This window comes from Hyla sarda, chromosome 2, assembly GCF_029499605.1.
Source record: "Hyla sarda isolate aHylSar1 chromosome 2, aHylSar1.hap1, whole genome shotgun sequence".
Classification (NCBI taxonomy): domain Eukaryota; kingdom Metazoa; phylum Chordata; class Amphibia; order Anura; family Hylidae; genus Hyla; species Hyla sarda.
Window position 1 is genome coordinate 65,181,555 of NC_079190.1, and position 27,898 is coordinate 65,209,452.

Sequence of the window (27,898 nt, forward strand, 5' to 3'; positions counted from 1 at the left end):
AGCAGAATTACTATCTTCATTTCAATGTAATTCCAACAGAAAAAACTTTTTAAAGACTTAAAAGACTACAACTCCCAGCAGTCCTTGCAATCCCGATAGCCCCTCCTAGCCAGGTGGCTCATATATAAGGGACTGTCCGAGTATAACCCTTGATCTTTCTTTATGCGAAATCACAGCCGAACGGGAACTGCGAACGCCATCCAGACTTGGCACTGCAACATGGATCTTCGGCCAGCCGGCCCGCAACACTCCGACTCTGGAAACTGGAAAACCTGGACAACAGTAATGCCAACTGCATCCCAACAGGGATTTAGACTTCATCCCAACGGGGACCTAGGAACCAGAAAGCCTGTCCACAACAGGTTAGCCGCAAATGGGGATCCACCATCATTGTTCAGTAACCTGAAAAGAGAACAAAGAAGCGTAAAAGGGATGGGTCAGGAGGGAAGATACTCGCCTCCTGTCTTCATATAACTTATATTTTCCGTCACAAGCTAGGAAAATCTAGATTTATATTTCAGACAGGAGACTCATGTCTTATGCAAGTTCAAATCTAAAAGCGTACAGATCATTAAAAGATATACAAGGTACCATGACAACAACAATCATAAAACCGACATGGAGACATGGTCCTCCGGTCTGAAGTAAAAGTGGTGAAAAGTGGTCTCAGAAGACCAATCTGCCGCCATTAAGAGATCGGAGAGAGAACACCCCGATGTGACCACCTTAGTAGCCATCGCACCTCTGGAAGAGTGGGCTTCAAACAGGGATACTCGACGATACTCGCCATTCCCATGGGGGAACGCACCCACCGCGCTAAAGTAGCGGAGGTAACCGGATGATGAGGTCTGACATAGGAGACAAGGAGTTGAGAAAAGTCCGGGGAGCGCAAATCGACAGTTTGCGTCTCGTATGCCTGCAGGCAATGGACAACACAGAGCCGTGGATGCGCAGGAAAAAACGGATAAAAAAACGAGTGGATACCCGTTTTGGTCCGACGGACCACCGAAAAAACTTGACTCCCTGAGGCGAAAATTGTCGCCTAGAAATGTCCAGGGCTTTAACGTCCGAAACCCTCTTGATCGAGACTAGACATAAAAGGACAGTCAGTTTATAGGACAACAATCTTAACGAAAGATCACTATTGTCTTTCCATGAAGAAAACATATTTAGCAATCTGGAAACATCCCAGGTCGCTTGATATTTGCGACGTGGAGGCCACATAAAAGTATACACACTAGTGGATGTTTGCCCAACGGCAAAGAATCCACAGGACCATGTTAAGCCGAAATAGCCGACCTGAAAACATTAATGGAGCTAAAAGACTTACCGGATTCAAAAGACTCCGAAGATAATTGACCACTACAGACACAGGCACCTCTACGGGATCAACCTGTCGTTGATCACACCAATGCACCCAGAGTGTCCAGGCTGATCGATATGCCGATCTAGTCCCGGGGGCCCTAGCCGACTTTGAAAGATCGCTATCCGCATCTGGCACCCCGAAACCAACGATGCTAGGAAAGGTAGGTTGCCCTCCACTACTAGAGGGTGAAGACCCTTGGTCGGATTGGTGAGAAGCTGCGGGAAGTGAGGAAGCAATCTGGGATAATCCAGGGTCATCCCCAGAAGAAGAGGGAACCATGATTGCGTCGGCCACCAGGGAGTGATCAACACAACCGTCGCCCTCAGGTTCACTATGTGTAGAAGAACCTTGGGGATCATCGGGAACGGGGGAAACGCATAGTGCGTCCCCTCCGGCCATATCTGGCGGAAAGTGTCTACCGCAGACACCTCCGGGTCCGGCCTCCAGCTGAAGAAGCGAGGCAGTTGATGGTTGAGGCGAGAAGCAAATAGATCTATGCCGAACGGACCCCAAAGCCGCCTCAGCTGTAGTAAAACCGAACGATCCAGATGCCAATCACTGGAATCGAGGAGATAGCGGGAATTCCAGTCGGCTACCATATTGGAAACCCCGGGAATATACTCTGCCATAGGAATAATGTCGCGGGACAGGCAGAAGTGCCAGAAGTACTTCGCGATATCCGCAAGGATCTTGGATCTGGTGCCCCCCAAGCGGTTGATGTACTGCACCGCCGCCACGTTGTCCATGCGTAATAACACGCAGCAATTGGATGCGTGTGGCATGAAACACCTGAGGGCGAAGAACGCCGCCAGAAGTTCCAACGCATTGATATGCAGGGTGGATTCTGTTACGGACCACCTCCCTCCTGTGGAGGCATCTCCACACCGAGCGCCCCAGCCCTGTCGACTCGCGTCCGACTCGATGATGACGTCCGGACTGAAGTTGAAGATGGTCTTGCCGTTCTACTCAACGGCATGGCGAAGCCACCATCGTAACTCCTCCGTGGCCTCTGGGCAGAGGGGTACCTCGTCCGCATACCTGAGGCCCTGTTGTAGATGAAGAATCTTGAGTCTCTGGAGGGCCCTGTAGTGAAGGGGGGCCGGAAAGATAGCTTGGATGGAGGCCGCTAGAAGACCTACTAGTCGCGCCAGCACCCGAAGCGATAAGCAACCCTTGCGCAAAACCGCCCTGATTTCCTTGTGGATGAGGGCCAATTTTGTCTTGGGCAGACGGAGGATGGCTTGATTGGTGTCTACCAAGAAGCCCAAGAACCCCATCTCCTGAGCTGGGATGAGAATCGATTTCTCGTGATTGATTATGAATCCCAGCTCCTGCAATTAAGATATTGTCCACCTCATATGGAGGGAGGCCTGCGCCTTGGAGTGAGCCATGATGAGGAGGTTGTCCAGATATATGATCAGACATACCCCTCTGCTCCTCAAAGATGCCACCACTGGTTTCAAAAGTTTGGTGAGACACCACGGGGCTGACGAGAGGCCGAATTGAAGGCAAGTAAATTGCCAGATTCGATCCCTCCAGAGGAAATAAAGAAACTGCTGAGAAGACGGGTGCATAGGGACGGTGAGATAGGCGTCCTTCAAGTCCACCTTCATGAGCCAGTCTCCTGGTTGCAAAAGATCCCGAAGGAAGTGGATTCCCTCCATTTTGAAATGTCGATAAGTGACATGTTAGTTTAGATCCCGAAGGTTTATCATGGGTCGATAGCCGCCCCCTTTCTTCTTGACTAAGTAGAGGTTGCTGATAAACCCCGTGGAAGACGGACTGACTTCTAGAACTGCCTGTTTGGACAGAAGATCTTGTAGTTCATTGTCTATTAGAGCAACGTTCTTGTCTGAAAACCGGATAGGGGGAGGAGGTACATCTAAATCCGGTATGGATTGAAGTTCTATGAGAAAGCCTGCCACTGTATTGAGTATCCACGCGTCTGCCGTAATCGCAGACCAAGCGTGGATAAAATACCTCAGTCAGGTATGTGAGAGTGTGGAATGTGTGGAATACTCACCAATAGGTGGCCGGGATCGGGGGTAGCCTCTGCCGCCACATCCGCGCCAAGGTTTGCTGCGAGGTGGAAAGAACGGTGCCAGCTGCGCCACTGGCATAGAATAGGATGGAGAAGCCTGAGGGTATTGATGTTGAGCAGGGGCTCTACCGTGTGGCCTGTAGGTTGAATTGCGGCCGGCAGATCGGCCTCTACTTCTGCCGGCCCGGGGAAAAATTTGATTGGCCCCAGATTTTTTCAGTGAAGACTGGGCCTTATCAAGGCTGGTGAAGCGCCCAACAAATTTGTTTATATCTTTAATAAGGTTGTCCCTGAAGAGCATACCTTCCGCCGATGGACCCGGCTCGGACTAGGCTAGGTGGGATAATTGCGGAATCAAGCCGCATGAGGATGGACCGATGCCTCTCAGTAGAGCACGCGGTGTTGGCAGTTCCCAATAAACAGATAGCCCTCTGGGCCCACCCCCGAAGCTGGCACAGATCGACGGGTTGGTCCGTCGCCGCCGCCTGCTCGGAGAGGTTCAATATCTTTGTAAGGGGGCCGATCAGATCCAGGATACGATCCTGGATGGTTTTAAAGGATCTCTCTATCCCTTTTTTGGGGAACTTCCCGACTTCGTGAGGTACTTAGATAATATAGGATCCACCTCTGGGGTAGATGCTACCTTTTTGGGGAAAAAATGTCTGGGGCATTCTGCCTTCAGCTTATTCCTGTCAGCTCTTTCAAGGGACCTGCGTGCCCAGAATTCTACGTACTGAGATACGTGGGGAAGTGGTGTCCAATTGCCAGAGTGAGGGTGGATGTCGGTGGTGAGCGCCATGGTACCAGCATCCATATCAACGGATCCAGACTCGGAGACCTCAGTCTCAACAGATTCTGCAGATGATTCCTCATCCGAGGAGTCTACAAAGGAATCGGGTTTGGCCCGCCTAGCGGACTTGCGCCTCTTATCAGATGTCTCCCTGAGACCCAGGGGTCGGACAGAGTCTGGGGGATGCGGGGGTCTGCAGTCTATGGTGGGGGCTGCCTGGAGCATAGATTGTTCTTCCCCTGCCGGGGACTCGGATGCCGCTACGGTGTGCTTACGCTTATGGGAGGCTTTTCCTCTCTTGACTGGCGGCTCACCGCTTTGAGGTAGTGGAACTGGTAATAGGGACAATGTCTGCTGAGAGCCAGCAGGCGCAATGGTGGATGCCAGAGCTGCCTGAACAGATTTATTAATAAGATCCTGGATCTGAGTGGCACTCAGGAAATGTGCCGTATCCAGGGCTAGCTCATCCCCTCTGGGGAGAGCAGAAGTAGATTCATCAGCCATATGTGAGTCTAGAATACTGTAGTATGCCTTAACACCATAAGATTATTACTAGGGCAGGGGAACTAACAATTATAGAACTCTAATTAGTGTCCCTTTCTAAAACCTGCAGCACACCTTACAGGCAGAGAATACGATATGAGAAGGAGGACAGGAATAAATTCCACCTCCACAGTAATATATATCTACTATGAAGAACTCTTACACTGCTCAGATATTATCAGGCTCCGTCCTCCACACCACTAGCGCTGAACTGGCGCTGCGGTGGGAGGAGGACCTGAACCTTAGCTCCCAGGGACGAAGTCTCGCGAGACTACGCTCCCTCAGAGCTGTGATAGGTCGTCGCCGGGGGCGCCCACTAGGTACGTCAGGCGGGCACGCCCCTTCCACAAACGAAGGATGTGGAGAAAGGAGGTGCGGTCGGCACATCGGCGGACACGCCCCGAGCCCGCGCGCGAAAAGAGGAGACGCGGGTAGGAGAAGAAGATGAAAAGAGAGAAAATGGCGTCCTAGGTAAGATGGCGACCGCCGGAATATGAAAGAAGGAGAAAAAGGAAAGGTCAGGAAAGAACGCCGCGACCGGACGCGCCGATTCCGGCGTAACCCCTAGAATACCGGAGCAAACTGGCACACAGGAGACAGAATAAGAATCCCAAAGAATATATATAAATATATAGAAAAAGAATAAATATAATATATAGCAAAGTCTGAAATATATAGAAAAAGAATAGTCTGAAAGGTATCTACAATGAGACAGAACATATACCTAATACCAAGATATGAGAAAGCACTTATCTTATACACTCTGCTATGAGCAGAAAGAAAGAGGGAGGGTTATACTCGGACAGTCCCTTATATATGAGCCACCTGGCTAGGAGGGGCTATCGGGATTACAAGGACTGCTGGGAGTTGTAGTCTTTTAAGTCTTTAAAAAGTTTTTTCTGTTGGAATTACATTGAAATGAAGATAGTAATTCTGCTATGGGCATTAATAAAGAAAGTTTAATGCATAAGATATGAGTCTCCTGTCTGATATATAAATATGATTATATGATGCTTTCCTTCACAGGTACCTTTAGGTCTGAACCAGGAGGACACAACTGTGTGGTACAATAGATGAGACAGATGAGACAGAAGACAGGGAGCAGGACTGGGGTGATCATAATATTTTTGCTCAATCCTCATTATTTCCTAATCAAAATATACAGCACAGATTTTGGTTTCTCAGAAGATTTCTACTTATTTACTTTATAAAGAATAATGTATATAATAGGTGAAATAAGTATTGAACATGTCCCCTTTTTCTCCCTATATATATCTTCAAAGGTGCTATTGACATAAAATTTTCACCAGATGTTGATAACAATCCAAGCAATCCCTACATACCAGAAATGAAAACAAATTAGCTCAGAAATACATTTTTGTGTAATTATGTGAAATTAAACATGCAAAATAAAAGGTACAAAAAGGCATGGAAAGCCAAGACAACAGCTAAAAGACATATCTCATAATGGGTAAAAGCAAAGGGCTGTCTCAAGACCATCGCAACGTAATAGTTGCAAAACATAACAATGGCGTTGTTTATTTCTAAGCTTCTGAATGTTCCAGTGAGCACTGTTGGGGTCCCAGCATTCTGACAGCATTCTGAGACGTGTTCAATACTTATTTCACCCTCTGTATATGTTAAATGATTGTGTGATACAAATCTTATATATAATTCTAAACTTAAGGGACCCCTGGCACAAAACAATCAACTTTGTAACCCAATTCAGAAAACCCCTCTGGAAATGGTTAAGAAATCTACAAAGGCAACTAGTTGAATTAGGGCAAGAGAAAGATGACTGAATCCATACCCCGTGTAAACTTCTAACAAAGTCAGATCTCAGTTTTTTGACAGATTGTATAATGTTGAGCAGCCTCTAATGTACAGGTCGTAGACCATGCATGCTGTCAGGTACACTTAAGTGCGCTTTTGGCTACTTATATAAATTATCTAGATATGTTTCATAGAGGTGTCTGGCAGCAGGGATATATACCCACATGTGATTATAATGGATACCTAAAAATATGTTGTCTATGACGAATACCGAAGTATAGGGTTAAGTGGCCAATATAAATAAATGAAAAAGCAGTGATTTTCAACTTCTCCAGCTCAACAATACCCGTATGCTTCCAATCTATCTCAGAATTCATGTGTTGAAAAGTGTAAAGGTATCGCACACGTTCTCTTCCCAAAAATGTATCATAGCTTACTTCTTCGCCAATTGATCAGTTACAGGCGCAATACCTGCAACTACTTTTTTCTTGTGTTTTTAATATATCACGTCCTATTTTGTGCTTTAAAGGGGTTATCCACCATAAGGTGAGTTAATACATACCTTCCCAGACGGTATTGGACATGTTTAGGAAATATCTGTGCTTGTCTTGGAGCTTAATGCCTATGTTTTGAGAGTACAATAAGGCTGTGGCAAGCTTTTTTGTGAAATGGCTATTTCCTGTTGTAGTTCCCTCCCTCCGATCACAAGTCCCATGATTCCTTGTTTGTAGGAGTGCGGTCACTTTTCTCCCTCCCACACATGTGTTTCAATTGGTGGGGTACCCATTGAAACACACCTGAGATCCTTCCATGCAATAGACAGTGTTTTTTAACCAGGGTGCCTCCAGCTGTTGCAAAACTGCAATTCCCTGCAAAATGATTTCACTCCCACCCAGCGGTCACCTTACCCATTGAAGCAGACAGCCTCCTTTCATCATCTGACTAGTGATGTGATGTCTTGCGCCTCACTGCAATCTGGGAATAACGACACTAAGACGACACTCATTTTGTATGCTGTTAGGAATAAACATTGGGGCAAAGATCACATAAGAATTGTGAAACCAGCCATCAAACACAGGTACAGACACTATATTATAAACTACACTAACTTTACAGCCCCTGTAGCATAGTCAAATAGTCAAAAATTCCTGGAATACCCCTTTAAGCTAGAACTATTAAGGTGGGGTCTTTGCATTGGTCAAAATTGCCATTTAGAACAGTGTTACTCCAGCTGTTGCAAAACTACAACTCCCACATGCCCGAACAGCCGTCGGCTGTCCGGGCATGCTGAAAGTTGTAGTTTTGCAACAGCTGGTGGCTCACCAGTTGGGAAACACTGCCCTAGAATCTAGCCTTTCATATAGAACTCTGGAATTCCTTCTATAAGGGTTGGAAAGTCTCTGGTGTCAGTCACTCTTTGGACTTTAAGAACAGTCTAATCCTTGAAAGAATCTAACATGTTTCCTAGACATATAATAACCTAAAGCATTGCAATAATCCATGCGTGAGTCTTCGGAAGGTTTTACATTTATTCAACGGTCTACATATCCATGAAACCTGCAACCTCTTCAGTAAAGTAGGAAAGTTGAAAGGTGTTCTTCAAAGAGACAGGAGCCAGTTTTGATAACCATCTGCGAAAGGATTGTGGGCAAACGGTAGTAATTCTCCTAATAAGATTTAAACAGCAGTCGTGCTGAAGATCAAAGGGAAGATGTTCTTAAAGAACGTTAAATACTTCCTGCTGTGACATAATTTAAAGTTGGATTTCTACAAAGGAAAACAAGAACATACATACCAGAAAATAATGATGTAGAATGCAGAAGACAACTGCACATGTAGACAAGTGTACTATGGAATACTAAAAGCCTGGAGTAGAGGGTCTGGTTGGTAATGCTATGGCTGAAAGTAAAGATAAGATGTATCTTAGCTATACATTTATACAAATAGATGAAACTAAGAAATAAAATGTTGGCTATGTCTTCTATTAGAGATTAGTGAATTTTTGAAAAATTTGATTTGGCCGAAATTTATTTGTGGCAAATCGCTATTAAAAACTGCTATTTCTGGGCTACAGAGAGCCTCAATAGGGGTGTAGAACACTTTGCCTTGTCGTAACACACATAGGGAGTGTGCTAAGTTAGTAAAGTAATACTGTTATTCAGTATGTCATGCAGATTACAGGCATCGCTGTTAGAATCACTGCCGCAGAGCGTCTGGATGTGGCAGCAGGGTCGGGAGACCATATGGCATCACAATTGAAGAGATTTAAGAGATTTTTTAATGTAATTTTCATTTAATTTAATTTGAATTTATTTTCCTTTTTTTAAATCCTTTTTTGAGGACCCATTCTGTTGAGTATCGAGCTGGGGGTCCACCAAGAGGTGGGCCGCCACCTGTTCCAGCCCCTGCCTCTCAGCACCCATGCCCCCCCACTGACTGTCTTACTCTGTGTGGAACTGTGAATGTTTAATTTAATCAGTTATGGTTCATTGTTATCGCTCCAACCTGTTTCATTCGATTCTTGTGGTAATTCCACAGGTAATATATGACAACAATCCTAGGACCTCCCAATTGAAAAGAATGAAGAGATTTTTTAAAATTTAAATTGAAGATTTTGATTAGATTCACAATCCTGGGTGCCTGAAGCGTTTACTTTGAGCTAATACTGTATGACCACAAAACCCAATATAACAAGGAGTCACATGGTGGCACAATGACAGAGCCTAGAGGTGGCAACAGTCTGACGAGACTATAGGGCCTTACAATTGAAAAGATTAAAGATATTTAGTAAATTTTAAATTGAAGATTTTATATAGATTAAAATTTTTTTAATTTAATTTAATGTGCCAACAGCATGAGGAGACCATAGGTTGGCATACTGACAGAACCTGGAGGTGGCAGCATCAGAATGAGGAGACCATATGGCAGCACAATGAAAGAGCCTGGAGATGGCAGCATCAGCATGAAGAGACCATATGGTAGCACAATGAGAGAGCCTGGAGGTGGCAGAAGCATGAGGGCCATGCCAACTGAGGGTTGAGTCTGAGGAACCCACCGTCTATTGACTGGGGGTGTCGGATGTCACTTGGGATGAAGTGGATGACCGAGTGAACCAATCAATCACGGCTACTGGGTTGCCGGTTGAGACACGACTGCTTGCTGACACCGGGAGCTCAGACCTCTCGCTGCGACTCCTGCTGCCACACGTCTCTACTCTGCTGCGACCTCTGCCCCTCCTCTGTGAACGCCCTGGCACTTCTCTGCCTGACATACTTACCAGCGGAGTGCGTTTATGTTACACTTATGAGAGGAGGACAATTCGCTCCTCTACAGAAACAAGTGTGTAGCTTGGTCTTGCCTTTCACAGTAACTAGGCCCAAATTAATTTAACAGGAAAACATATAAAGGATACCACGTAGGTGTACGTACAGTTTACACTTATGAGAGGTGGACAATATGCTCCCCTACAAACTGTATAAGGCTACAAAAACAAGTGTGTAGCTTTGTCTGGCCTTTCACAGTAACTAGGCCCATATTATTTTTTTCAGTAAAAAAACATACACCACGTAGGTGTACGTACAGTTTAAACTTATGAGAGGAGGACCACGTGCTCCACTACAAAGTGTATAAGGCTACAGAAACAAGTAGGTAGCTTTGGCTGGCCTTTCACAGTAACTAGGCCAAAATTAGTTTTACAGGGAAAAAAACGTACACCACTTATGTACGCACAGGTTACACTTATGAGAGGTGGACAATACGCTCCGCTTAAAACTGTATTAGGCTACAAAAACAAGGGTGTAGCTTTGTCTGGCCTTTCACAGTAACTAGGTCCAAATTAGTTTTTTTAAGGGAAAAAATACTCACCGCTTAAAACTGTGTTAGGCTACAAAAACAAGAGTGTAGCTGTGGATGGCCTTTCACAGTAACTAGGCCCAAATTAGTTTTACAGAAAAATAAAAACATATACCACCTATGTACGCACAGGCTACATTTATGAGAGGTGGACAATATGCTCCGCTTAAAGCTGTATTAGGCTACAAAAACAAGGGTGTAGCTTTGGCTGGCCTTTCACAGTAACTAGGCCCAAATTAGTTTTACAGGAAAAACTAAAGAAAGTGCACCACCTATATACGCACAGGTTACACTTATGAGAGGACAATAAGCTCCGCTACACAACCTATATTAGGCACTGTAATCAGGTGACTATGGCTTTTCGTGCTCACCCTAACTGGCCCCTGTTAGCTTTACAGTTGTTGTACACCCAACTGCAGCAGTACGGTAGAGCCCAGTACAGTATTATTAGCAGAGCCCAGTACAATATTATTAGGCACTAATAGCAGGTGACAATGGCTTTAAGTGCTCAGCCTAACTGGCCCTTATAATCTTTAGAGTTGCTGTACACCACTGCAGCAGTGGAGTCGCTGTGTATTACACCCAAAAGTGTGCTTTCTCTCTCCCTTCCCTGTCAGTGCTTTTCTGTTGTGATTTTGGCTTGCGATGAATCGCTGCTGTCAAGCTGTTTTTCTGTGCAATGCACACTCTGCTCTATCTTTCCCTGCAATGAAACACTCTCTCTGAAATAAAACGCTGGAATGCCTGGCCGCAATAAGGCTGCCAATTATATAGGGCTAAAACATCACAGGGGTGGTTGGCTGCTGATAGGCTGCATGCTGCATGTGATTCAGGGTCATCCCGCCTACCAGCCTTCCCAGAGTTCCTTTCCCCATGTCCTCACATGTGGATCCGCCATTTGAGATGCCCTGGAGCCTGGACCGCACTAAATGGAGTTTAATGAAGTGATTTGTGCAATCGAAATACAGCGATATTCGGATGTGTTGTGAAGCTAATTTTTCCTGAAATTCGTAACAAATTCGCATTCGTCAGATTCGATTTGCTCATCCCTATCTTCTATGTCACATTTGTTCTAATGTAAAAAAAAAAGAGCAAAATGCAAAAATATATAGGATATAAATATAAAACTTACTAGTGATGGGTTAGTAAGTAAGTAGTATTATACAGTAATGGACATGCTTACTAAGGATCGGTGCTTGTGTTGGTGGTAATTGGCTGTGTCCAGTGTCCTCCATCACACTGCTGGCTTGTTTGTGTGGGAACTCGTTACTTCCCTTTTCTATGGCCTCCCTCAGACTACAACCCCCAGGATCCTTTGTTTCAAAGTAGAAAGTGACTTAATTCCCTCCCACACATCAGTTGCCCTCACTCATTGCCGCACAACCACCTGGTTTCACACACAACAGAAGAAGCAGCCAAGCCCCCTTTCAGCACTTGACTTGTGATGTATTGTCTCAGGTTGCACAACAAGCTGGGAAAGGTCTGAGACAATACTCATTTTGTAGGCTGCAAAAAATGAAGTTCTGGGGAAAAGAAAGGCAAAGAAATTCTATACCAGACACCAAACACAGGTAAATGAATATATTAGTAACTAATAAATTAACACAATTTGTGTAAAACTCTTATATCTAGGAACACATTAACATATGTTAGCAAGTTCCCAGGTAAAGTAATATTACTAACAGCTAGTAATATTGCCTCACCTGTCTACCTCAATATTCCCAGATATAAGAGTTTTACACAAATTATGTTAATTTGGTAATATTGCCCACTGTCAGATTTATGTTAGTAACTAGATTTAACTTTGCTGCATCTGTCTCCCATTTAACCCCTTAAGGACCAAGGGCGTACAGGTACGCCCTTGGTCCTGCTCTCCTGATATAACGCGGGGTTACACAGTAACCCCGCGTCATATCGCGGCGGGCCCGGCGTCATAGTGAAGCCGGGACTTGCCTCTAATAGCGCGCAGTGGCGATCGCGGCGCCGCACGCTATTAACCCTTTAGCCGCGCGCTCAGAGCTGAGCCGCGTGGCTAAAAGTGAAACCGAAAGTGGCCGGCTAGCTCAGTCGGGCTGTTCGGGATAGCCGCGGCTAATCGCGGCATCCCGAACAGCTGACAGGACAGCGGGAGGGCCCCTACCTGCCTCCTCGCTGTCCGATCACCGAATGACTGCTCAGTGCCTGAGATCCAGGCCTGAGCAGTCATGCGGCAGAATCGTTGATCACTGGTTTCTTATGAGAAACCAGTGATCAGCATAGAAGATCAGTGTGTGCAGTGTTATAGGTCCCTATGGGACCTATAACACTGCAAAAAAAAAGTGAAAAAAAAGTGAATAAAGATCATTTAACTCCTCCCTTATTAAAAGTTTGAATGTGGTATCACCGCGTGAACATGTGGTATCACCGCGTGCGGAAATGTCCGAATTATAAAAATATATCATTAATTAAACCGCTCGGTCAATGGCATGTGCGCAAAAAAATTCCAAAGTCCAAAATAGTGCATTTTTGGTCACTTTTCATATCATTTAAAAATGAATAAAAAGTCCTATCAATGCAAAAATGGTACCGGCGCAAAAAATGAGCCCTCATACCGCCACATACACGGAAAAATAAAAAAGTTATAGGGGTCAGAAGATGACAATTTTAAACGTATTAATTTTCCTGCATGTAGTTATGATTTTTTCCAGAAGTCCAACAAAATCAAACCTATATAAGTAGGGTATCATTTTAATCGTATGGACCTACAGAATAAAGATAAGGTGTCATTTTTACTGAAAAATGTACTACGTAGAAACGGAAGCCCCCAAAAGTTACAAAACTGCGGGGTTTTTTTTCAATTTTGTCGCACAATGATTTTTTTTCCGTTTCACCGTAGATTTTTGGGCAAAATGACTGATGTCATTACAAAGTAGAATTGGTGGCGCAAAAAATAAGCCATCATATGGATTTTTAGGTGCAAAATTGAAAGAGTTATGATTTTTTAAAGGCAAGGAGCAAAAAACGAAAATGCCAAAACGGAAAAACCCTCGGTCCTTAAGGGGTTAAAGGACCAAAAATCCTGGATTACTCCTTTAAGGGAATATTCTAAACATTGCTGTAAATTTGTTAAGCTGCATTCGCATACAATTTGACCTTATGTGCCCTCTTTACATCGACATCTCATCAAGATAGTTTACCACCATATGCTGTCATGTACCTCCAATCACTCTAATAGACTGAACTTAGTTAACTACATTCGGGCCATTTCCTACATGTATATGTTTAATCTGTATGACTCAAAAGTGTGGTTTACTGCGCTATTGGGTCCTGCTAAATAAATATACACATGTAGGAAATGATTAAAACGTAGCTGCTAGTTGACTACATTTAGGAAATTGAAGTGAATGAGGCTACTGCCAGTAAGTCATGGTTTTCATTAGCATCTCATTTTGACAGGATGTCGATGTATACCAGGCACATAGGGTATAATTGTGATGGGATTATTCCTCAATTTAAGTACCACCTCTCTATTTTCCAGTGACCCTCTTTGCCAGCACTGCTCTATGTGATGCTGCCTTTCCTTACTTCCCATACTATGTATAAACCAAACAACAAGCCAATTTATAGGGTGTCAAGATATGTAAAGAAAAAATCAAAGTAGTAATCCTCACAGTGCCCTCTATTTGATCAAACAATATGCTATAAGGTGAACTCCATATGAAATGTAAACATAACATTAAGGAAATGAAGATACTTGTATATCCCTTAAAAAATATCTATCTTTATTGTAACAACAAGAATTCATTCTTGTTAAATAAAATAGAAGAATAAAAAAGAAGAATCCACATCAAAAATCTTGCTTCACTGGGACCTCCACACAGAAGTAATAATATATGACAATACAGTTGAAATAGATCACATGAGGAAATATTATTCAAAACAGTAGAAACATTAAGGTGCTATAGTGCCCATGCTATAGGAGTAAAATACACATGATAATGCACATAAACAAACATACCAACAATAGACAACAGTGCAAATAGCAGTGTGGGGCCTGAAATGACGTCACTCCAACGCACATTTTGATACGCACCTTTGTCCGCGAGTCCATACTGCTTTTGATATAGCCCATACATGATTATATATGTTATATAGGCTTTTATTGGATAAAATTCAAGATTTTCCTAGTCTTAATGACGGAAATATCGATTTTATTACAGACAGGAGGCGAGCATTTTGCATATTGTAAACCAATAGCAGCAAAATAATTGACAATAAAGATATTGAGAAAAAAAATTTACATATGCAAATGAAAGTAGCACGTAACCAATCAACTGACGGTACAGGTGATATAAGGAACAGACAACCGACTATTCCCTCTTTCTTGATGCAGTTAAACCAACAGTAAAGTGATAGAACAACTAATTCCTAATAGGAAATAAAAGGTCCTCAGAAGATCCCTCCGGTTATTGAATCTTAATAACCAGAGGGAAGGTAGATCTTTTCTTATCGAGAAGAAGCAGAGTAGATATGTAGAAGAGTCCTTTAAATAGCAGGAGAATTCTTGCACGTAGAACATTTGAGAAAGGGGGGCGTGGCTTGGCACACACAGGACATGGCCGCATATTGATGAGGCTCCCGCTCGGTGGCCATTTAACTTGTAATTAGACCCTCTTGGTGACCCTGCTCCTCCATGGGGAGGACCTCCTGGCAGGCCAAAGCATCCCCGGCACCTACCCGGCTGATCCCTGCAGCTTCCGGAGGCATTCTCCACTTTATTCAGCAGGGCCTGCGCTCACACTCCTGCAGCCAGGTGTTGCAGCTTCCCAGCACTCCACCTGTCTCCTCTCTGTTGCCGGCGGGGATGCTGGGTACCCCCTCACCTCTGCTGCTGCCTGCATCTGGATCCTCTGTGGTGCCTGGGGCTCCAGACCGGCCATCCTTGACGTCCGCAGCAGCGCTGCCCCTGGGGCCTCCATCGGCTGCTGTTCCCCAGGCTGCGCTTACTCCTTCTCCCTCCTCAACCCGGGACCCGGCGGTGAGTGACTCTTCCTGTCCCCTGGCGCCCTCAGTAAACCCCTGCAACCCTGCACAGCCACCTGTAGCCTCCCTCCCCTCCTCTTCTCAGGGCCTGGGGACACCATCTTGGGCCTCTCTGGTGAGGGGCTTGCCGTCCACTCCAACACGCTCCCTGCAGCTGGCAGATGACCCCCCCCCTGCTCAGCCTCCCCCTCCCTTGAGTCTCTGGATGGGGGTTCGGGGCCGGGCTCCACCATGCCGCCCTCCGAGGTTGGCTCTGCACCGACCTCATTTGGGTCCCTTCACCCTGCCCAGCTGAATCCCCTGGTTGCTTGCTACTCTTCCACCCGCTCTCCTAAGCCGCAGAGGCAGTGCACCATACCGTCCTCAGGGGTCCCTCACCAGCCTTCTCAGGGTACGCCCTACATCCAACCTGGCCCTGCTCCACCGGCTGTCCCGGTTGCGGCCTCACCATCTTGGGATACCCTTTTGCATTTTGATATTCTATGCTCTGGCCTTTCCCTCTCTTCTTCAGCTATGCCAGATCTGGGCCACCTACTTTCCCAAATTCCAACTAAAGAGGACTTCAGGGCCCTCCTTGCTAAGGTTAAGGACACCTGTCGGTCTGAAATAGCTTCCATGTGTCAGGATCTCCAACATGTTTCTGACTGTGTGGATGGTCTGGAGGGGAGCGCATGACACTACCAGGGAATATGTTGCTCAGCTCCAATCAGAATGACTTTCTCTCAGAATGACTTTCTCAGTGATCTCCATGCTCATGTTGAGGACTTGGACAATAGGGGGAGGCGCAACAACATCAGGGTCCGAGGATTGCCGTAGGCTACCAGTGATGAGGATCTCTTTCTTACTTTGGAAGCTATCTTCAACATTATCCTTGGAGAACCTGCCACACACAAGATTAATCTGAACAGAGCATACCTGGTGCTCTGCTCTTAATCTACTGTTGGGGCCCCACGAGATGTAATCTGCTGTGTTCATGATTTTCAAGTTAAGGAGGCTATCATGACCAAAGCCAGATCCCTAAGGAACTTTGATTTTGATGGGGCTCCTAGCCAACTTTTTCAGGACTTATCTTGGCTGACTCTCAGGAAGAGGCGGATGCTTCAACCCCTCCTGGGGGTCCTCCGTTCCCACAATGTGCCCTACCGTTGGAACTTTCCGTTTGCCCTGCATGCCCAGAGAGATGGATGCTCCGCTGTTCTATGTTCCTACTCTGACCTACTACCCTTCTGCTCCACCCTGGAGCTGCCTGTGCCACAGCTGGTAGATTGAAACTTTTCCTCACCACCTCCGCCTCTACCGCCCATCTGGCAACCTGTCTGGGCCCGCCGGTCTGGCTCCCAGAGTAAACCACCTTCTCCTGTCCCGAGGGCATCTCCTCGGGCCCCCCTGATGTTCCTTGATTGGATGTTTTCTATTTGATGCAGGACTGCCTCCCCTTGTTGTTCTCATTTTGTTTTTGCATAATTTTTTTGCTACTCTAATGTTACATTTTTTGGTCACCAATGGTTTTCTTTTTTCTTGACTTACAGTTGTCTTTTGCCATGGCCTCGGAGTTGGATGCCTTCCTTTTTGGTAGTTGTTCTTTGTTAGTGACCTTCCACCTCCCCACTCGAGGCCGTAGCAATGGATTGCCCATGCCTTGGTCCATGGCCCACTCCGGTGGTCTTGGCCTCCGCATTGGCTCCTTGATCAATGGTTCTCTCTTTTGTTTGGTATTGTCTTTTGTTTGATCTCTGTTGTCTGTCTGTCCGTCCTCTTGTTTCCCCTTGTTCCCTCTCTCTTCTTTTTCCCTTTTACTTCTAGGTTGCTTTTCTTTGCCTCTCCTCTCCAAGAACTGGGCTCTGTGGCTGCTGGTTTCCTGCTTCCTTGGGATCCCCCTGGACTATTTTGTGAGTATGCTTCCTCATAGGTTTTCTTGTTCTTTTAACCACCCACCATGGTCAAGTGTGTCTCCTTGAATGTTAAAGGGTTGAACTCCCCCTTTAAGAGGCGTTTGTTACAAAGGGAGCTGGTTGCCCTGCAAGCTGACATTGTTTTCCTTCAGGAGACACACTTTGACCATTCTGGTTCCTTTCAGTTTCTTACACACCTCTTTCCCCAAACATACTCTGCTGTCTCTGATAGGAAATCGGCTGGGGTGTCTATCTTAGTTTCTAGGTCCTGCCCCTTACAAGTCTCCTCTTCATATTTGGATCCTCAGGGGCGTTACGTGGTGTTAGAGGGGGTGCTGGGAGGGGTCCCGCTTTTACTTTGTAATCTCCATGCCCCCAACACCTCTCAGATCCTTTTCCTGCGTAGGGTGCTAGCTAAACTTCACAAATACCCCTCCTCTGTCTGGTTGTTGGGGGGAGACTTTAATCTGATCTTTTCCCCTTCTCTGGATCGCCATTCTCTCTCAGCTGCTCCCCCCTCCCCTGCCCAATTGCGCTTGCCTTCCATTTTCCAGTGGGTCATATGTGCCTCCCCATTATATGATCTATGGCATATTATTCACCCTACAGAGCGCTCCTTTAGCTTTTACTCTAACCCTCATAAGCTGCATACACGCATAGACTATTTCTTAGTAACCTCCCTATGGTTCGTATGCTCTCTGCCTCCTCTTTCGAACCTATCTCCTGGTCTGATCACGGCCCCATTCTTCTCTCCTTTTCTTGCTCCCCCTCTGCTCTTCGGACCTGCCATTGGCGATTGAACAATTCTCCCCTTATATTGCTGCCTTCTCGGGAGTCGATACAGAAGTGACTGACTGAGTAATTTGCCACTAATGAAGGTTCGGTCTCCTCTCAGGCTGTCCTATGGGAAGCCCACAAGTCTGTGGTACGTGGACACTGTATTGCGATCTGGCCTTGCACAAAGTTGACCGGCAATTATTGTTTGCTAAGCAACGTTTTCATGAAAAGGGCAATAAGGCCCATACTATGTTGGCCAGACTCCAGCATGACCGCACGGTTGCTCAGTCCCCTGCTGCTTTGAAAGACTCCTCTGGTACTCTTCATTATCACCCTGCTGACATCTCCCATCTTTTTGTTGACTATTATACTAAGCTTTACTGGCTCCCTTCTCAGCTTCCGTCCGATCCGGTGGAACGAGCAGCAGTACTTGACTCTTATCTCTCCAGATGTGGCCTGCTGACCCTGTCAGGGGTCGATCGGGAGGTTCTCAATGCACCTATCACAGAGGAAGAATTCTCAAAGGTCCTCACATCTCTACCTGCTGGTTGTTCCCCTGGCCCCGACGGTTTCACGTATTTTTATTATAAGACCTTTTCCTCTGTCCTTGTGCCAAAGCAAGTTCCCCTTTTCAACTCTTTTATGGGGGGGGGGGGGGGGGAGGAGGTGATCCCGCAGTCCTTTTTACACTTCTTGATTACCTTGATACCCAAACCTGGTAAAGATCCACATGATTTTATCTATTGCCGTTCTTAACTCGGACTTAAAACTGTTCTCCAAGGTGTTGGCGGTTAGGCTTTGTGCCTTTCTACCTTCCCTTATCCACAATGATCAGGTTGGGTTTATTCCCTGCTGGCTAGGTGGCGACAACACCAGGAGGGTAATAGATCTGGTGGACCTGGTCAATTGGAGATCCGAGCAGGCACTGCTCCTTAGCCTTGATGCCGAAAAGGCGTTTGATAGACTGGGATGGCCATTCCTTTTTGCCACGCTCTAAAAATTTGGTATAACGGGTAATTTTTTGACTGCGCTGCGGGGACTCTACTCCTCTCCCACTGCCTCTCTTAAGCTTCCCCATGCTCCTTCTCCGACTTTCCCCCAATTGTCCAATGGCACCCGGCAGGGCTGTCCACTGTCTCCTCTGGTTTTTGCCCTATGCATATAACCTCTGGCTGCCATGATTAGGGGGAACTCGGACATTGCTGGCATCTCCTTGCATGACAGAGTTTAAGATCTGCTTGTTTGCTGACAATGTCCTTCTCACGCTCTCCCGCCCCTTGCTCTCTCTTTCTAATCTGTACAGAGCCTTGACCGACTATGGGGTGGTTTCCGGGTACAAGGTGAACCTCTCTAAATCTGAGGCCCTCCCTCTCAATCTTCCAGTCTCTACCTCCACTCTTTTGCGCTCTATTTTTTCAAATGGTCTCCCTCTACTATTAAATACTTAGGGGTTCACATTACCTCTTGTTACTCTTCTCTATACTCTACTAACTACCTCCCGCTTTTTTGGGAACTTAGTGTCCTCCTGGAGAAGTTTTCCCCCTCCTCCCCCCTGTGTTCTTTCCTTTATCATCCCGATTTTCCTTCTGGTCTGTCTTCTACTATGGTGTGGGAATGGGGATCTAGGGGTCTTTTGTGGTAGACCCTCTCTCCTGCTCTCTTCTACCCTTTGACCAATTAGTGACTTAATGGGATCTTCCCTCCTCTGAGCGCTTTCACTACCTACAGTTGCGACATGATATGTTTTCCTCGACTGGCTCCTCAGTGGTTTCTTTTCCTACTGGATTTGAAAGATTGTGCCGAGGTGGGTCTCAGGCGAGGGGGCTCCTCTCTGACTTCTCCTGCCTGCTTCTCGACCCCCCTGGAGGGACCCCTCCCACTCACCAGTACATGGATCGCTGAGAGGTAGCTCTCAACACTACCATCAACCTTCCTCAGTGGCGGGCTATCTGGGAGAGGGCCTCTAATGCATCAATATGTACGGCTTATAAAGAAACCCAGTAAAATTGATTATGGGCTGGTATCACACGCCTGAATTGTTGAATAGGCTGAACCCAGATATCCCCCCTCAGTGCTGGCGGTGTGGGGTGGTTCTGGGTACCTTGTTTCATATTTTCTGGTCCTGCCCTCTTTTATCGGAGTACTGGGCTGGGGTTCAGCGGCGGCTGGGTGAAGTCTTGGGTGTCCTGGTCCCCTTGGACCCCCTTGTCTATCTCCTCCATCTTTCTCACCCTACCTTATCTAAGAAACCTTTCAAACTTTTTCAACATATTGTCTTGGCTGCTAAGACCCTTGTAGCCAAATACTGGAAGAACACTCACCCTCCCTCTGAATTGGTCCTCATGGCCTGTATTAGAGAAATTCACTCTCTGGAATTCTTCACAGCCTCCCTCAATAACTCCATTCCCTTATTTCTGTTGGTCTGGGAGCCCTGGGATCTCTTCACTGACTGACAGGCAGCCCCCTTGATTCCTCTTTCTCTTTCCTTTCTTCTCCCCCTCTATCTCTCCTTTCTTCTTTTCTCCCCTTCCCACCCTATCTTCTGTAGTTGTTGTGTGTCTGTTTTTGTGTATTTATTGTTCGTATCCCCTCCTTTGTTTGTGGTTTTTGTCAACCTTTTGTCCCAGATTGATGTTGCACGGTACCGCGCTTGTTTGGGCTATTTAATGGCTAGTACATCAAAAGTTATTAATACTAGCCCAGAATAAGAATCACCAAATATAGGCAAATTAGACAAATCTTTATTGAAAAAAATTACATACATAAAAGCATATATAAAAGAAGATGGCACAAGAAGATAACACCATGGAAGGCATATAGATGGGAAGGAAGTAACTAGTATTCTAAATCAATAACAAAGCAAATCACTCATGCTGGAGTAAGCAGTGTAGACAGACAATAGTAAATAACCAGACAAGGTGAACAATATAGTAGGCCAGTATCAAGTAATATGATGAACCTTACCCAAATATATGCCGAACCCCTACGTATGTTTCGCTCCGTTGAGCTTCCTCAGGGGGCGTGACATCTCTATCCGCTTGCCTTTTCAGCCTCTTCTGGTAGGATGAAGGCCGGGGTGGCAATCCTAATATCCCGGTCCTATCCCGTCCAGGTTTCCTCATCCTATACTGACCCCCAAGGCTGATACGTGATAGTAGAGGATTCCCTCGGAGGTAATCCTTTGCTTCTCTACAATGTCTATGTGCCCAATGCATCTCAGATCCCCTTTTTGCGCCGGGTCCTCGCTCGGTTAAGTAAATACCCCCCGGCTTAGCTGCTTGGCGGTGATTTTAATCTTGTTTTTTCTCCCGCTATGGATCGCCACTCGGTCCTTGGTGGTCCCGCCCCCCCCCCCCTGCCCAACTGTGGCTTGCTTCTTTGTTCCGTAGCCTGATTCGATCCTCCTCTCTGTATGATCTCTGGCAGATTAACCACCCCTCTGACAAATCATTCACTTTCTACTCCCACCCACACAAATTACATATAGACTACTTTTTTGGCAATCTGCCTATGGTTCACATGCTCTCTTCTGCCGCTCTTGACCCTATTTCTTGGTCCAACCATTGTCCGGTCCTCCTGTCTTTCTCTCCATTCCCCTCCTCCCCTCAGTGCTGCCACTGGCATCTTAACGACTCCCTACTTAAATCTTTGCCCTCCCTGGATTCGATCCAGGCCTCTATAGTTGAGTACTTTGCTCTCAACCAGGGAACCAGGCTGTTCTCTGGAAAGTGCATAAGTCGATAATTTGAGGGCATTGTATTGCCCTAGCCTCTCGTTTGAAGCGCGATACCTTAGCCTGAACCCGGGAGTTGCGATAACAAATCTGTACCCTTGAGGCGGCACTGCTTTCTGCTCCTTCTCTCTTGGTGCTGAGGCGTCTGGTTGCTGCCCGTGCCCAATTGGGCGAGCTTGCACTTCATAGGGTGGACCGGCAGCTTCTCTATGCTAAACAGAGGTTTGATGAGAAGGGTAGTAAGGCCCACTCGATGTTGGCTAGACGTTTAAGAGACCGTGCAGCGTCCCAGATGCTCTCAGCCCTGAAGGACCCCTCTGGCACTCTCCAATACAATCCTGATGCTATCTCTCGCCTCTTTCGTGACTACTACTCTAAGCTTTATTCTCTTCCTTCCTAACTGCCTTCTGAACCTGGGGATCGTGAGGCTCTATTAAGCTCCTTTCTATTGGAGTGTCGCCTGCCCTCACTCACGGCGACTAACCGGGCTGCCTTAAATGCCCCGATCACGCTTGAGGAACTTACCAAGGTCCTAAAGTCCTTGCAATTGGAGGCTCCCCAGGCCCAGACGTCTTTTCCTACTTATACTATAAGACTTTTTCCGCTTCTCTTCTTCCCCACCTAGTCTCTCTGTTCAATTCCTTCATGGGGGGGGGGGGGGGGGCGAGGGGATTCCGCAGTCCCTTTTGTACTCCTTGCTTACCCTTATCCCCAAACCGGGTAAGGATTGCATCATTGCCCTACTCAATACTAACCTGAAGCGGTTTTCTAAACTTCTAGTGGCCCGTCTCGGTTGTCTCTTCCCCTCCCTTATCCATAAGGATCAGGTAGGCTTTATTCCTTGCCGCCAGGGGGGGGGGGGACAACATGGGGAGGGTCGTGGATCTGATTGACCTGATTAACCGATGGTCTGAGCAGGCTGTGGTCTGAGCATTGCTATCCTTTGAGGATTTTGTTTCCCGGTATGGTCTTCCCTCCTCCGAATGGCTCCGTTATCTCCAACTCAGGCACTTCATGTCGTATGAGCTTGGCACTCATGTGGTTTCCCTGCCTACGGCCTTTGAGTGGTTATGCTGATCGGGGCCGCAGATGAAAAGGCTTCTATCTGACATCTACTCCATTCTTAATGCCCCCCCGATGGGCCTCCCCCGTCGCACCAGTACATGAGCCCTTGGGAGGAGGGCTTGAACGCCACTATTACCCTACCCCAATGGCAGATAATTTCGCAGAGGGCCTCTAAGGCTTCTATTTGCACAGCTTACAAGGAAATACAATATAAGATGTTAATGAGCTGGTATCACACCCCTGTGCTGCTTAACAAACTGAACCCTACTATTCCCCCTCAATGCTGGCGTTGGGGAGTGGGGCTGGTTACGGTCTTTCATATATTCTGGTCCTGCCCTGTTATTGCTCCGTATTGTGATATGGTGAAACGATTGATATTAGAGGTCCTGGGAGCTGAGGTCCCTTTGGACCCCCGGGTTTACTTATTGTACCTCTCCACTAAACTCTAACCCAAGAATCAGAAGTTGCTAAATGAATTAGCTGGGGGTCCAGTTTCATAAGTACAGATCTCTTTCTCTCTGTACAGATATAGGAGTTAACATTGCTGAACATGCATATAGCATGTTGGGCCCAGCCTTTCAATATGTTGACATCAACTGGTTCTCCTGAAGAGGTGGCCTCTTCCGACAGATCGAGGCCCCAGGAGGTCTAGGAGCCTATCATGAATTATCTTGAAAGATCGGTTAACCCATTTCTTGGGTTTTTTGCCCAACTTGTTGAGGTACATAATTAAAATGGGGTCCAATTCAGGGGTATCCGCCATTTAGAGAGAGGACTTTCAGAACAAAGCTTGTTCCTTGTTGCCCTATTCATGGGTTTTATGATCCATAGATTAATAAACTTTGTTTTTTGTGGGTGTGGGACCCACTTACCCGATCTAGGATGTTTAACCACTTGGGGACGGAGGGTTTTTCCGTTTTTGCACTTTTGTTTTTTCAACCTTACCTTTAAAAAATCATAACCCTTTCAATTTTGCACCTAAAAATCCATATGATGGCTTATTTTTTGCACTACCAATTCTACTTTACAATGTCATCAGTCTTTTTACCCAAAAATCGATGGCAAAACAGAAGAAATAATCATTGTGCGACAAAATTTAAGAAAAAACGCCATTTTGTTAATTTTGGGGGCTTCTGTTTCCATGCAGTACATTTTTCTGTAAAAATGACACCTTATCTTTATTCTGTAGGTCCATATGATTAAAATGATACACTAATTATATAGGTTTGATTTTGTCGTACTTCTGGAAAAAATCATTACTAAATTCAGGAAAATCTATACGTTTAAAATTGTCATATTCTGACCCCTATAACTTTTTTATTTTTCCACGTACGGGGCAGTATGAGGGCTCAATGCTTGTACGCCTTGACCGTGCTGTTTAATTAATGATATCACATATGTCTATTTTTATTTACACTGTTTTTTGTTTTAAATGGGAAAAGGGGGGTGATTCAAACTTTTATTAGGGAAAGGGTTAATTGATCTTTATAAACTTTTTTTTCACTTTTTTTTTGCAATGTTATAGCTCCCATAGGGGGCTATAACACTGCATACACTGATCGTTTACATTGATCAATGGTTTCTCATAGGAAACCATTGATCAATGATTCTGTCGCTTGACTGCTCATGCCTGGATCTCAGGCACTGAGCAGTCATTCGGCGATCGGACAGCGAGGAGGAACGTAGGGGACCGACCTGCTGTCCCACAGCTGTTCGGGATGCTGCGATTTCACCGCGGCGATCCCGAACAGCCCTCTGAGTTAAATTAGTTTACTTTCACTTTAGAGACGGTGTCGAAAGGGATAATAGCATGCGGCACCGCGATCAGTGCCGCTCGCTATTAGCCACAGGTCCTGGCCTCCGTCCCCAACAGATTAATCAGATCTGGGTTAAAGAAAGGTATCCCAGCACTATCCAACACAATAGATTTAGGGTCATCAAAACCCAATAACTCCTCTCCCTCATCAGAGATGTCTTCGTAATCTGAATCATCCTCTTTGTCAGAATAAAAATAATATCCTCATCAAAGAACAATTGGTCCGGGGAGGAAACATATGAATCAGGCTTTTTTCTAGCAGAAGCCTTAGAAACTTTAGCCGTCTTTCGACTATCTCCTCATGGGTAGAGGCTATGGGGTGCTGTGTAGCATCAGCTCTGCCACAGTGATTCTAATAACGACGCCTCTAATCTTCATGTGATACTGAATAAAATTTCACTAACCCAGCATGCACACTATGCATGTTACAGCAAGGCAAAGTGTTCTACACTCCTATTGAAGCTCTCTGTAGGCTAGAAATAGAAGTTTTTAACTCCTTAAGGACTTAGGACGTATGAGTACGTCCTAAGTCCGGTCCCTGTCTATAACGCGGGGTCCCGGCGCCTATTCACAGTCGGGACCCGCGGCTAATAGCGCGTGGCCGCGATCGTTTGGCCACGCGCTATTAACCCTTCCGTTGCGGCGCACAAAGCTGAGCACCGCATCGAAAGTGAAAGTAAATGCTTCCCGGCTGCTCAGTCGGGCTGATCGGGGTCATCGCGATAAAATTGCGATGCCCCGATCAGCTACCCGGAGAGAAGAAGGTCCCTACCTTCTTCGGTCGGCGTCCCGGCTCTGATTGATTGCTCCATGCCTGAGTTACAGGCTGGAGCAATCAACCGCCGATTACACAGCTTGTTGCCATGCAACGGCAAGGCAACAATCTGTGTATGCAATCAGCCATTGCAAGCTCATAGGTCCCTATAGGAGCTATGAGCTCGCAAAAAAAAGTGTAAAAAAAAAGTTAACCCTTTCAGGTATTCCCTTCTGAATTAAAAGTTTAAATGACCCGGCATTTCCTAGTAACAAAATAAAGCAGTGTAAATAAAAATAAACATATGTGGTATCACCGCGTGTGGAAATTTCCGAATTATAAAAATATACCGCTTTTGAAACCGCACGTTCAATGGCGTGTGCGCAAAAGAAATTCCAAAGTCCAAAATAGAGCATTTTTGATCCCTTTTTATACCACAAAAAGTGAATAAAAAGTGATTAAAATTTCTGATCAGAACAAAAATGGTACCACTAAAAACTTCAGATCACGGCGCAAAAAATGAGCCCTCACAGCGCCCTGAACATAGAAAAATGAAAAAGTTATAGGGCTCAGAAAATGACAATTTTAAACGTATAAATTTTCCTGCATGTATTTATGATTTTTTTCTGAAGTAACACAAAATCAAACCTATACAAGTAGGGTATCATTTTAACCGTATGGACCTACAGAATAAAGGTAAGGTGTCATTTATACCAAAAAATGTACTGCGTAGAAACGGAAGCCCCCAAAATTTGCAAAATGGCATTTTTTCTTCAAGTTTGTCGCACAATAAAATTTTTTGCCGTTTCGCTGTGGATTTTTCGGTAAAATGACTAATGTCACTGTAAAATAGAATTGGTGGGGCAAAAAATAAGCCATAATACAGATTTTTAGGTGCAAAATTGAAAGGATTATGATTTTTTAAAGGCAAGGAGGAAAAAAACGAAAATGCAAAAACGTGAAATCGCTCAGTCCTTAAGGGGTTAATAGAGATTTGCCGCAAATAAATTCGGAGCGAACCAATTTTTTTCGAAAAATTTAGTGAATCGGCCGAATCGAAATTTTCTAAAATTTGCTCATCTCTAATGACAACAAAGATGAAGGCTGTGTAATTTATGTTACAGTAATATTAATAACGCCTTTTATCACCACATTTTTATAGCTCATTTGTCTTGATTTTAAAATATGTTCTGTTTCAGACCACTTTTTTTCCACTTTGCGTTGAAATTTTCAATTTTGGCCCCGATTTAAAATGCCCCCAAAAAAATAAAGTGGAAAAATGCTAACACATAATGAGATTGTGAGAGGGTTCAGGAGTCCACTGAAGAAGATTCATCTGAAACATCATAATCCAAATACAATAATAATGTAAGAACACACCTACTAAAAAAAGTCAAAATAGTAACAATTTCCCACAAAACTTTTTTGCATGTTGAAAAATGTATAATCATATACTTGCTGAGGAGGTAATTGAAACACATTGCATTTTATTGGTGGTACTTTGTGGTTTCATCTTGGCCCCATCAGTTTTTAACCACAATATTCCACAGTTGCAGCGATTATGCAAATTGCATTAAAACAAACCATTTTTGCATGGATTTCAGTCAATTGGCAAAAAAATGCAGCAAAAATGCACATTGGCACCGCAACAGTACAGCAAAGCAGCTAAGCTAAACAAGCCCCCAATTTAAAGTAAGTCGCAACAGATGGAAGGTTCAGACCCCATTTAAAAATAAATAAAGTTTAAAAAATACTTATAGTAGTATTTTGCAATGTCAAGTTTAAAAATGCAATGTAGAACATTGGAAAAAAAAACAACAGATAAATAAAAAAATGCTATTTTTAAAAATATTTTTTACATATGTGGTACACCTCGGGGGTTGTAGGGTAGTTGGGGTGTTGCTTTTCTGAATAATAAAGGGTGCTGTTAACCCTTGTCACTCGTGACGCCAGGTTGAGGGTTAAATATTGTAACGGTGCTGGGCCTATCGCCACCCTTCCCAAGAGCGATAGGTGAGTGCGTAATAAATGGATTGTCCACAACCACTGTATAACTGTAAACTTGCAGGAACTTTTACTGAAGATTTTCTGTAGTAGGCAATATCAATAACAGTCCAGATAACAGAGTCTATTTACAGTTGAGCAGCGATTGACAGTTGGTTGGGATCAGATAAGCTCAATTTAGCTTTTAGAAGATTCCATAGCATAGATCCGCTGGATTTAGGGGTGCATTTAGGTCCAGTGATCTTGCGGAGAGTAGCGGGGAATTGTAGATGTACAATAGCTTTGGTATAGGCCGAGGCCGCAAGGCTTTGGCCTAGTAAACGTACTTGAAAGTTGCAGAGGTCCTACCTTGTTCAGTGACAGCAACCCAAGAGAGAGAATAATGGCCGCAGCTACCTTATATGGGCAGGGGCTGAACCGTTTTGGATTGGTCCATAACAACTGTCACTCACCGTTACACGGCATTATGG

The 27,898-nt window shown here is 45.3% G+C and overlaps 1 long non-coding RNA gene across 1 annotated transcript; it reads right to left on the minus strand.

Annotated features, from left to right (window-relative positions):
* On the minus strand, positions 1–27,898 carry LOC130357624 (uncharacterized). Its single transcript, XR_008889198.1, has 4 exons — positions 27,777–27,898; positions 8,309–8,412; positions 7,422–7,527; positions 1–402 (listed from the first exon to the last, which is right to left on the minus strand). It is a non-coding gene; the product is annotated as an uncharacterized LOC130357624 (long non-coding RNA).